General features: G+C 40.5%; 1 long non-coding RNA gene across 1 annotated transcript; it reads right to left on the reverse strand.

The window, feature by feature from the left end:
- Nucleotides 1–7,490: 7,490 nt before the first annotated feature.
- On the reverse strand, nucleotides 7,491–9,827 carry LOC141277648 (uncharacterized). The gene is made up of 3 exons (XR_012329378.1): nucleotides 9,710–9,827; nucleotides 9,013–9,099; nucleotides 7,491–7,763 (listed from the first exon to the last, which is right to left on the reverse strand). It is a non-coding gene; the product is annotated as an uncharacterized lncRNA (long non-coding RNA).
- Between the last annotated feature and the right edge of the window lie 1,497 nt (nucleotides 9,828–11,324).

The raw sequence follows: 11,324 nt of genomic DNA on the forward strand, positions 1-11,324 counted from the left end.
AAACATATGGACACAGCCATATGAAATTTGATTCATTTCTTTTTAATTTTATCTTTTTAATTTTTTTTAACATCTTTATTGGGGTATAATTACTTCACAATGGTGTGTTAGTTTCTGCTTTATAGCAAAGTGAATCAGTTATACATATACATATGTTCCCATATCTCTCCCCTCTTGCATCTCCCTCCCTCCCACCCTCCCTATTCCATCCCTCCAGGCAGTCACAAAGAACCGAGCTGATATCCCTGTGCTATGCACCTACTTCCCACTAGCTATCTACCTCATGTTTGGTAGTGTATATATGTCCATGCCTCTCTCTCGCTTTGTCACAGTTCACCCTTCCCCCTCCCCATATCCTCAAGTCCGTTCTCCAGTAGGTCTGTGTCTTTATTCCTGTCTTACCCCTAGGTTCTTCATGACATTCCTTTCTCTTAAATTCCATATATATGTGTTAGCATACACTATTTGTCTTTCTCTTTCTGACTTACTTCACTCTGTATGACAGACTCTAGGTCTACCCACCTCATTACAATTAGCTCAATTTCATTTCTTTTTATGGCTGAGTAATATTCTATCTTATATATGTGCCACATCTTCTTTATCCATTCATCCGATGATGGGCACTTACGTTGTTTCCATCTCCGGGCTATTGTAAATAGAGCTACAATGAACATTTTGGTACATGACTCTTTTTGAATTATGGTTTTCTCAGGGTATATGCCCAGTAGTAGGATTGCTGGGTCATATGGTAGTTCTATTTGTAGTTTTTTAAGGAACCTCCATTCTGTTCTCCATAGTGGCTGTACCAATTCACATTCCCACCAGCAGTGCAGGAGTGTTCCCATTTCTCCACACCCTCTCCAGCATTTATTGTTTCTAGATTTCTGGTGATGGCCATTCTGACTGGTGTGAGATGATATCTCATTGTAGTTTTGATTTGCATTTCCTTATTGATTAATGATGTTGAGCATTCTTTCATGTGTTTGTTGGCAGTCTGTATATTTTCTTTGCACAAATGTCTATTTAGGTCTTCTGCCCACTTTTGGATTGGGTTGTTTGTTTTTTTGTTATTGAGATGCATGAGCTGCTTGTAAATTTTGGAAACTAATCCTTTGTCAGTTGCTTCATTTGCAAATATTTTCTCCCATTCTGAGTGTTGTCTTTTGGTCTTGTTTATGGTCTCGTTTGCTGTGCAAAAGCTTTGAAGTTTCATTAGGTCTCATTTGTTTATTTTTGTTTTTATTTCTATTTCTCTAGGAAGTGGGTCAAAAAGGATCTTGCTGTGATTTATGTCATAGTGTTCTGCCTAGGTTTTCCTCTAAGAGTTTGATAGTTTCTGGCCTTACATTTAGATCTTTAATCCATTTCGACCTTATTTTTCTGTATGGTGATAGTTAGTGATCTAATCACAAACTTCTACATGTACCTGTCCAGTTTTCCCAGCACCACGTATTGAAGAGGCTGTCCTTTCTCCACTGTAGTTTCCTGCCTCCTTTATCAAAGATAAGGTGACCATATGTGCGTGGGTTTATCTCTGGGCTTTCTATCCTGTTCCATTGATCTATCTTTCTGTTTTTGTGCCAGTACCATACTGTCTTCATTACTGTAGCTTTGTAGTATAGTCTGAAGTCAGGGAGCCTGATTCCTTCAGCTGTTTTTCGTTCTCAAGATTGCTTTGGCTATTCGTGGTCTTTTGTGTTTCCATACAAATTGTGAAATTTTTTGTTCTAGTTCTGTGAAAAATGCCAGCAATAGTTTGATTGGGATTGCATTGAATCTGTAGATTGCTTTGGGTAGTAGAGTCATTTTCAGCATGTTGATTCTTCCAATCCAAGAACATGGTATATCTCTCCATCTATTTGTATCATCTTTAATTTCTTTCATTAGTATCTTATAATTTTCTGCATACAGGTCTTTTGTCTCCTTAAGTAGGTTTATTCCTAGATATTTTATTCTTTTTGTTGCAGTGGTAAATGGGAGTGTTTTCTTGATTTCACTTTCAGATTTTTCATGATTAGTGTATAGGAATGACAGAGATTTCTGGGCATTGATTTTGTATCCTGCTACTTTACCAAATTCATTGATTAGCTCTAGTGGTTTTCTGGTAGCATCTTTAGGATTCTCTATGTATAGTATCATGTCATCTGCAAACAGTGACAGCCTTACTTCTTCTTTTCCGATTTGGATTCCTTTTATTTCCTTTTCTTCTCTGATTGCTGTGGCTAATACTTCCAAAACTATGTTGAATAAGAGTGGTGAGAGTGGGCAACCTGGTCTTGTTCCTGATCTTAGTGGAAATGCTTTCAGTTTTTCACCATTGAGGATGATGTCGGCTGTGGGTTTGTCATATATGGCCTTTATTATGTTGAGGAAAGTTCCCTCTATGCCTACTTTTTGGAGGGTTTTTATCAAATAGGGGTGTTAAATTTCGTCAAAAGCTTTCTCTGCATCTATTGAGATGATCATATGGTTTTTCTCCTTCAATTTGTTAATATGGTGTATCACAGTGATCGGTTTGCGTATGTTGAAGAATCCTTGCATTCCTGGGATAAACCCCACTTGATCATGGTGTATGATCCTTTTGATGTGCAGTTGAATTCTGTTTGCTAGTATTTTGTTGAGGATTTTTGCATCTATGTTCATCAGTGATATTGGCCTGTAGTTTTCTTTCTTTGTGACATCCATCTCTGGTTTTGGTATCAAGGTGATGGTGGCCTCGTAGAATGAAATTGGGAGTGCTCCTCCCTCTGCTATATTTTGGAAGAGTTTGAGAAGGATAGGTGTTAGCTCTTCTCTAAATGTTTGATAGAATTCACCTGTGAAGCCATCTGGTCCTGGGCTTTTGTTTGTTGGAAGATTTTTAATCACAGTTTCAATTTCAGTGCTTGTGATTGGTCTGTTCATATTTTCTATTTCTTCCTGATTCAGTCTTGGCAGGTTGTGCATTTCTAAGAATTTTCCATTTCTTCCAGGTTGTCTATTTTATTGGCATAGAGATGCTTATAGTAATCTCTCATGATCTTTTGTATTTCTGAAGTGTCAGTTTTTACTTCCCCTTTTTCATTTCTAATTCTATTGATTTGAGTCTTCTCCCTTTTTTTCTTGATGAGTCTGGCTAATGGTTTATCTATTTTGTTTATCTTCTCAAAGAACCAGCTTTTAGTTTTATTGATCTTTGCTATTGTTTTCTTCATTTCGTTTTCATTTATTTCTGATCTGATGTTTATGATTTCTTTCCTTCTGCTAACTTTGGGGGTCTTTTGTTCTACTTTCTCTAATTGCTTGAGGTGCAAGGTTAGGCTATTTATTAGAGATATTTCCTGTTTCTTAAGGTGGGCTTGTATTGCTATAAACTTCCCTCTTAGCACTGCTTTTGCTGCATCCCATAGGTTTTGGTTCGCCGTGTCTCCACTGTCATTTGTTTCTAGGTATTGTCTTATTTCCTCTTTGATTCCTTCAGTGATCACTTCGTTATTAAGTAGTGTATTGTTTAGCCTCTATGTGTTTGTATTTTTTTACAGATCTTTTCCTGTAACTGATATCTAGTCTCATGGCGTTGTGGTCGGAAAAGATACTTGATACAATTTCAATTTTCTTTAATTTACCAAGGCTTGATTTGTGACCAAAGATATGATCTATACTGGAGAATGTTCCATGAGCACTTGAGAAAAATGTGTATTCTGTTGTTTTTAGATGGAGTGTCCTATAAATGTCAATGAAGTCCATCTTGTTTAATGTATCATTTAAAGCTTGTTTCCTTATTTATTTTCATTTTGGATGATCTGTCCATTGGTGAAAGTGGGGTGTTAAAGTCCCCTACTATGAATGTGTTACTGTCGATTTCCCCTTTTATGTCTGTTAGTGTTTGCCTTATGTATTCAGGTGCTCCTATGTTGGGTGAATAAATAATTACAAATGTTTTATCTTCTTCTTGGATCGATCCCTTAATCATTATGTAGTATCCTTCTTTTTCTCTTGTAATAGTCTTTATTTTAAAGACTATTTTGTCTGATATGAGAATTTCTACTTCAGCTTACTTTTGGTTTCCATTTGCATGGAATAACTTTTTCCATCCCCTTACTTTCAGTCTGTATGTGTCTCTAGGTCTGAAGTGGGTCTCTTGTAGACAGCATATATATGGGTCTTGTTTTTGTATCCATTCAGCCAATCTGTGTCTTTTGGTGGGAGCATTTAGTCCATTTACATTTAAGGTAATTATCGATATGCATATTCCTATTCCCATTTTCTAAATTGTTTTGGGTTCATTATTGTATGTCTTTTCCTTCTCTTGTGTTTCTTGTCTAGAGAAGTTCCTTTAGCATTTGTTGTAAAGCTGGTTGGGTGGTACTGAACTCTCTCAGTTTTTGCTTGTCTGTAAAGATTTTAATTTCTCCATCAAATCTGAATTAGATCCCTGCTGGGTAGAGTAATCTTGGTTGCAGGTTTTTCTCATTCTTCACTTTCAGTATGTCCTGCCACTCCCTTCTGGCTTGCAGAGTTTCTGCTGAGAGATCAGTTTTTAACCTTATGGGGATTCCCTTGTCGGTTATTTGTTGCTTTTCCCTTGCTGCTTTTAATATGCTTTCTTTGTATTTAATCTTTGACAGTTTGATTAAAATGTGTCTTGGCATATTTCTCCTTGGATTTATCCAGAATGGGACTCTCTGTGCTTCCTGAACTTGATTAACTATTTTCTTTCCCATATTAGGGAAGTTTTCAACTATAATCTCTTCAAATATTTTCTCAGTCCCTTTCTTTTTCTCTTCTTCTTCTGGAACCCCTATAATTCGAATGTTGGTGTGTTTAATGTTGTCCCAGAAGTCTCTGAGACTGTCCTCAGTTCTTTTCATTCCTTTTTCTTTTTTCTGCTCTGAACTAGTTATTTCCACTATTTTATCTTCTAGGTCACTTATCTGTTCTTCTGCCTCCGTTATTCTTCTATTGATCCCATCTAGAGTCTTTTTCATTTCATTTATTTTGTTGTTCATCATTGTTTGTTTCATTTTTAGTTCTTCTAGTTCCTTGTTAAATGTTTGTTGCATTTTGTCTATTCTATTTCCAAGATTTTGGATAATCTTTACTATCATTATTCTGAATTCTTTTTCAGGTAGACTGCCTATTTCCTCTTCATTTGTTAGGTCTGATGCGTTTTTAACTTGCTCCTTCATCTGCTGTGTGTTTTTCTGTCTTCTCATTTTGCTTATCTTACTGTGTTTGGGGTCTCCTTTTTGCAGGCTGCAGGTTCGTAGTTCCCATTGTTTTTGATGTCTGTCCCCAGTGGCTAAGGTTGGTTCAGTGTGTTGTGTAGGCTTCCTGGTGGAGGGGACTAGTGCCTGTGTTCTGGTGGATGAGGCTGGATCTTGTCTCTCTGGTGGGCAGGTTCATGTATGGTGGTGTGTTTTGGGGTGTCTGTGGCTCTATTATGATTTTAGGAAACCTCTCTGCTAATGGGTGGGGTTGTGTTCCTGTTTTGCTAGTTGTTTGGCATAGGGTGTCCAGCACTGTAGCTTTCTGGTCATTGAGTGAAGCTGGGTTCTGGTGTTGAGATGGAGATCTGGGAGATTTTCACCGTTTGATATTGTGTGGAGCTGGGAGGTCTCTTCTGGACCAGTGTCCTGAAGTTGGCTCTCCCACCTCAGAGGTACAGCACTGACTCCTGGCTGGAGCACCAAGAGCCTTTCATCCACACGGCTCAGAATTAAAGGGAGAAAAAGTAGAGAGAAAGAATTAGTAGAAATAGGAAGAAAGAATGAAAGAAAGGAGGGAAGGAAGGAAGGAAGAAAGAAAGAAGAAAAGAAGGACAGAAGGAAAGAAGGAAAGAAAAAAGGGAGGGAGGGAGGGAAGGACGGTGGGAGGAAAGAAGGAAGGAAGGAAGGAGGGAAGGAAGGAAAAAAGAAAGAAAATAAAGTAAAATAAAATATAATAAAGTTATTAAATTAAAAAATAATTATTAGAAAAAAAACGGACGGATAGATCCTTAGGACAAATGGTGGAAGCAACGCTATAGAGACAAAATCTCACACAGAAGCATACACATACACACTCACAGAAATAGAAAAAGGGGAAAAAATCATAAATCATGCTCTCAAAGTCCACCTCCTCAATTTGGGTTGTTTCGTTGTCTAAAGGAGGGAAGGAAGGAAAGGAAGGGAGGGAGGGAGGGAGGGAGGAAGGAAGGAAGGAAGGAGATAAAGTAAAATAAAATAAAGTTATTAAAATTAAATTATTAAGAAAAAAAATTAAAAAAAAAACAGATAGAACCCTAGGACAAATGGTGTAAACAAAGCTATACAGACAAAATCTCACACAGAAGCATACACATACACACTCACAGAAAGAGCAAAAGGGGAAAAATCATAAATCTTGCTCCCAAAGCCCGCCTCCTCAATTTGGGATTATTCGTTGTCTATTCATGTATTCCACAGATGCAGGGTACATCAAGTTGATTTTGGAGCTTTAATCCACTGCTCCTGAGGCTGCTGGGAGAGATTTCCCTTTCTCTTCTTTGTTCTCACAGCTCCCAGGGGCTCAGCTTTGGATTTGGCACCGCCTCTGCATGTAGGTCACTGGAGGGCGTCTCTTTTTTGCTCAGACCGGACAGGGTTAAAGGAGCCGCTGATTCGGGGCCTCTGGCTCACTCAGGCCAGGAGGAGGGAGGGGTGCAGAGTAAGGGGCGAGCCTGCGGCGGCAGAGGCCAGCATGACGTTGCACCAGCCTGAGGTGCGCCATGTGTTCTCCCAGGGAAGTTGTCCCTGGATCCCAGGAACCTGGCAGTGGGAGGCTGCACAGGTTCCCCGGAAGAGGGGTGTGGATAGTGACCTCAGCTCGCACACAGACCCCTTGGTGGCGGCAGCAGCAGCCTTAGCGTCTCCCGCCCGTCTCTGGGGTCTGTGCTTTTAGCCACGGCTCACACCCATCTCTGGGGCCGTGCTTTTAGCCACGACTCGCACCCATCTCTGGGGTCCGTGCTTTTATCCGCGGTTCACGCCTGTCTCTGGGGTCCGCGTTTTTAGCCGTGGCTCACACCCGTCTCTGGAGTTCCTTTAAGCAGCGTTCTTAATCCCCTCTCCTCGCGCACCAGGAAACAAAGAGGGAAGAAAATGTCTCTTGCCTCTTCGGCAGCTCCAGACCTTTTCCCGGACTCCCTCCCGGCTAGCTGTGGTGCACTAACCCCTTCAGGCTGTGTTCACGCAGCCAACCCCAGTCCTCTCCCTGCGCTCCGACCAAAGCCCGAGCCTCAGCTCGCAGCCCTGCCTGCCCCAGTGGGTGAGCAGACAAGCCTCTCGGGCTGGTGAGTGCCGGTCGGCACCGATCCTCTGTGCAGGAATCTCCCCGCTTTGCCCTCCGCACCCCTGTTGCTGTGCTCTCCTCCGCGGCTTCAAAGCTCCCCCCTCCACCACCCGCAGTCTCTGCCCGTGAAGGGGCTTCCTAGTGTGTGGAAACCTTTCCTCCTTCACAGCTCCCTCCCACTGGTGCAGGTCCTGTTCCTATTCTTTTGTCTCTGTTTTTTCCTTTTTTCTTTTGCCCTACCCAGGTACATGGGGAGTTTCTTGCCTTTTGGGAGGTCTGAGGTCTTCTGCCAGCATTCAGTAGGTGTTCTGTAGGAGTTGCTCCACGTGTAGATGTATTTCTGGTGTATCTGTGGGGAGGAAGGTGATCTCCGCGTCTTACTCCTCCGCCATCTTCCCCTCCGCTCCATTTCTTTTTATTTTTTAACATCTTTATTGGAGTATAATTGCTCTACAATGGTGTGTTAGTTTCTGCTGTACAACAAAGTGAATCAGCTGTACATATACATACATCCCCGTATCTCCTCCCTCTTGCATCTCCCTCCCTCCCACCTGCAAAGCACAGGCTCCGCCCCCACACCACCCCGGAATCTTGGAAACCTGTTTCCCTGGGTCTTCTAATGGCCAGACTCAGCATCTGCAGCTACCAACATGCATGTTCCTAAATGAGTCCCATAGTCCTCTCGACCATCACACAAAGCAGCAAAACCAGGCACATTCAGCATGTACCTAAGCACACTGGGTAGGGTCACCATTTATGCCCAAGTAGTCACACATTTGTTTAATCTCTTTTTTGGCTAGTGTAGCCTCTGAAGTTGGGCTGCTTCTATATTTTAATGAAACGAGCAGGAAGAGAGGTCTGAATTCACGGGTGAAGAAAACATAGCAGCAGGGAGTCACCAGAACAAGTCCCAGGCATTCAGTACCCAGTGTACCCTGGCCCTGCACCGGTCAGTGTCCAGCTGTCCTGTATGGAATCTACAGATATTGAATTTGTGGACGGCATGGACTGTATCAGGAACCAGAATCATGAAATTCGGATTTTGACCTGCTTTCTCTAATTATTACCTGTGTGACCTCGGGTAAATCATCTAACCTGAGCAAGCCTCGGTTTCTTTTCCTCTAAAATGATGAAGTGGGCAGGGGAAATTGAGAGGGACCTTGTAGGCCACACCAAAGAGCGTGGACTTCACCTTCTCCATCCGTGATTTTTCAAACTGTGCTTGAGGCATCTCACAGATACTTGATCCTAATTTCATGGATGCCGAGGCTAAGAGCAAACTGTAGTAGCCAGCCATGATCCACTGACTGCAAATTTCTGTGTTCAACTCTAGTCTAACCATGAGAAAAATGTCAGAGAAATCCCAACAGAGGGCCATCCTACAAAATACTAGTAGTCCTGAAAACTGACAAGGTGACCAAAAACAATGAAAGTCTCGGAACTTGTCACTGCCAAGAAGAGCCTAAGGAGATATGACAACTAAATGTAACACGCTATGCTGGATAGAATCCTGAAACAAAAAAGGGGCATTAATAGGTAAAAGGATTTGGTAATTTGAGAAGAATTTTTAAATTTGAGCTATTATTAAGAATGATGTTATTACTAATGAGAAAGTCTTTCAGGCCACAACTTCTCTAAGGCTGTAGAATCGAATATAGTCTATTTTAGTCCAGAAATATACTCAAGTATTAAAATTGACAAAATTCAGGTGATGAAACTTACTTGAGTATAAATGGTAGACTCCAAGTGACTTTTAATCTTCAACAAAGGCTTTGTACCATCTACCCACTTAATATCCACATTAGACTGCTGTGAAGAGAAAATACACACATGAGTTTCTGTACCATAGCAATGGATAGATGAGCAACATATAATGCCTTTATGCATTTCAACATTTTCTTTCAGAAACAAATGTGTTAGTTTTGCACATAGGGAATTATTGGAGAAAATAACATGTCTTTAGAATAAATGTACACTAAACCATTTTGAATTTCCAATCCTTTGCAGGCTGATACTTTTCCAAATGACAATAAAAATTACTAAATAAATGAATTCTTTTCATTATGCACAAAATCAAAGTCCCATTTTAAAAATCGTTATCAGAATCAACAGACATGAGGTTACTTTGTCAAACTATTAAACAAGCTTCTCAACACTCATTTTCTATACTTATTTGTCGTGGACCAGCACCGGCCCTCAAACCACACTCTGAGTAGCTATCAACCAGACCAAACTATCGACTATGCCAACGGTATTCTACCTTTTAAACATTTCATCATATATGTATAACTGAATCACTTTGCTGGACAGCAGAAATTAACACGATGCTGTAAATCAACTATACTTCAATACAGTTTTTTAAAAAGAGGAAAAAAACACTTCATCATGATTCCTTCAACAAATACAGATATTTTCCTACCCTTGTTGATTCAACATCATTCAGATTCAAGTAGCCTGGGGGAAGATTAGCGGAAACTGGCAGCTGCTGCTCAAATGTGATGATTCTACCATCCTTCAGCAAAGGTACCCAGGCAAAGCCAACTGCCAAGACAATAAACAACCATGAGAAATGAAATCGCAAATGCAATTAGCTACACCAATGTCTGGTCACTGGGGAGCAGGGCAGGTCTGTATGTGGGAGTCCTGGTACTGGGCATCCGAGTACTGGGGAAGGAACAATGAGTTTGTATCGCTTCCTAATCCTAGCCTGACCACTAACAGGTTATTCATGCTACCTCCTTGACTATAATGATGGAAACAACAACACACAGCTCTTCTATCAAACAGAGTGATTGAGAGACCAAAGTGAGCTAATACACCAAAACACTTGAAAACTTTTAAAGTGCATCAATTTCATTCTCTTGACACATTGGGGGAGAATTTTTGGTAGACTTATTTTTTAAACGATTCAGATGTCTCTTGTCCATCCTTACAGAGCCTCATATCTGAGACAACAATCACCATTGTTGCTTCCAGCAACCCTAGGGTAAGCAAGGGACTGCAGAAAATTAAGGTCACAAGTCAAGGTTACATTCTATACTTATACAAGGCAGTATCTATCTGGGCAGTTTTCCTGATTACAGAAGGAAGAGGGGTAGTAGGAGAATGCAGCCAGGGCACAGTGCTTACAACTGCAATCCACTGAGAGATTTTCCTCCCAGTCTCTACATTTCTTAACAGTTCTACCCCAAAGAGCCTCTTGGCTTCCTATTAGAAAACTCATCATGTTCTAGCTAAAAAAGCCAGAGCCATCTGTGTTGCTCAAGTGAAGCGATGTCAGTATTTCCATTTTAGAGATTACTCTGGGCTTCAAGTGTTTATATAACTCAGCTATAAAAAAGCTTGCTCTGGACTGAGTTCTGGCATATGAGAGAGGGTGTTGGCTGGAGAGTACTTTTGAAAGCCATTGCTTTCTGATGTTTTGAAATACTTCGTGTGAGTGCGTGTGTGTATGTGTGTCTGTGTGTGCACACGTGCGTGTGTTTACACTGTGAGCACAGAAGTCAACACAAATCTGGTTAGAATGTTTTCATTCACGTGTTTAATTTGGCAAATGCTTTAATTCTTAAAGAGATTAATATGTTGCTTTCTCTAAGCAGATTGAAAGGCTTTCTTAGATGCTGAAACATGCCTGAAGGGCATCTTACTAGTACAACTTCAGAAATGCTCTACCCAGAGATCTTCTTTTAGAAAAAGCAGAGGAAAGTAACATGAGCAGAAAAACCATGCAAAAGGACTCTGTCAAAGTAGTTAAACTGAAAATTAGAAAAATGACAAAAGGTTTCCAGTCCAGAAAGTAAGAAAAGGAAAATATATTTCTTCTTCTTCTTAGGCAACATTTTTTTTTCCTTATAGAAATTCTTACTGAGATATAATTCAGATGCCATACAATTTATCTACTGAATATTTAAAGTATACAATTCAATGGTTCTTAGTATATTCACAGAGCTGTGCATCTATTGCCACTATCTAATTCCAGAACTTTTTCATCACCCCAAAAAGGAACTCCATATCCCCTTAGAAGTCACACCCTA

The sequence above is a fragment of the Tursiops truncatus genome, chromosome X (genome assembly GCF_011762595.2).
Source record: "Tursiops truncatus isolate mTurTru1 chromosome X, mTurTru1.mat.Y, whole genome shotgun sequence".
Lineage (NCBI taxonomy): Eukaryota > Metazoa > Chordata > Mammalia > Artiodactyla > Delphinidae > Tursiops > Tursiops truncatus.